The sequence below is a fragment of the Sinocyclocheilus grahami genome, unplaced genomic scaffold (genome assembly GCF_001515645.1).
Source record: "Sinocyclocheilus grahami isolate Dianchi unplaced genomic scaffold, SAMN03320097.WGS_v1.1 scaffold646.1, whole genome shotgun sequence".
NCBI lineage: Eukaryota > Metazoa > Chordata > Actinopteri > Cypriniformes > Cyprinidae > Sinocyclocheilus > Sinocyclocheilus grahami.
In genome coordinates, this window is record NW_015505825.1 from 1,582,915 (window position 1) to 1,584,502 (window position 1,588).

The window sequence follows — 1,588 nt, forward strand, 5'->3', positions numbered from 1 at the left end:
AAACGTTTTCATGAGCAACAGAAACACTTTTTATATACTGCTTATTACAGCGCCATCTGTTCAAGAATAAAGTTACGTAAACGTATATATATACTATTTAAATACTAATAAAGTGGGGGTATATATGCTTTCATGATAAATGTGACTCAATATAACATTGCGACTACAGTAAAAAAGCTTTTAATGTTCTAAAAACACAGATTTATGAGCAGTATTGGATTTGAAGATGTTAGAAACACACGTCATTGTTGTCATGAGGCGAATTTGGCCAATCGTGAAACAGCTGTGTCGTCATCAGCGCTCCTGCAGTCGCTCTTGAGAAGCTGCTCCAGCTGAGTCAGCCGGCTGCTCTCGAAACGATATCGCGGTACTTTGATGCCACACGTGACAGTGACGTAGCGTCGGCTATTAGTGATGGGAAGTTCAGATAATTTTACCGACTCGGACCTTTGAGTCTCGTTCAGCAAAATGAACTAATCTTTTTTCGAGTCATTTCGTTCATTTCAACAAAATATAATTAAAATGTTACGTGTTACTTCCCTAATATGTCTACTACTTACGCAAACGTTGATCACACTACAAACAATACAAAACTACTATAAGAAACAGAAAATATTAATTAATTGTTTACCTGGGTCTTCAGTCTATGATTGGCTCACCTCACCTCTTATCTGACAAGTCTTCGGGTTTGGGTTTATGGGGCTTTATAAACCCGAAGGCTCTAGATGAACTAATCAATTCTCTTTCCGGCTCAGACTGCATAGGTTAAACGTATGGGGCTGTGACGTGATGAAAGATCGACTCGAAAAACCCGAAGACTCGAAACAGGTGAACTACTTGACTAATTCCAGTACAGAACCTATAGGATGTTGCGCATGCGCGACTGAACGAATCACTCCCCGAAACGACTCGTTCTTCCCGAGTCACATTAAAGATTCGTTCAAAATGAACGAATCGTTCAAGAACGACCCAACACTACAAGTCAGCCGCCGATCGGTTTGCGCGGCGCCGCATGAAGTCGAACGCACCTATAGATTGTAGAACCCACTCATTCGATGTCATTACGTTTATTTTGAAAAAAAACAAATATTGAATATTAAAATTATGCAACATTCTGAAACATTAAGGATCTCGATTTGTAACGCGATGGCTGCAGACAGTTGAATAAGTCAATGAGTCACTGAGATAATATTTAGCTTCAAATGAATGGTCCCCTACAGTTAGTGTTGTATACATCGATTATGGGTGACAAAAAAAAGATACTAACATACTAACATTATTTTAAAAATGCAGTTATGACTATAAAGTTAAAACAATAAAACATTAATATTAGTATTAATTCATGTTTATCATTAAAATAAACCGATTCGAATTCCATTTTTGCTTTAACTGGCACTTTAAGCCGTATCTAGAAATCTACCAGTTATGGTCTTATAAATGTTTATGCATTTTTCTTTTTAATTATTATTATTATTTTTACTTTGAATATTAATGGTACCCATTAGTACACCGAAAGCAACTCAGTATGATATAAATTATTAAATGTTTATTTAAGGATAGGAAAGTGATGCGAAGAAAGAACCCTCTT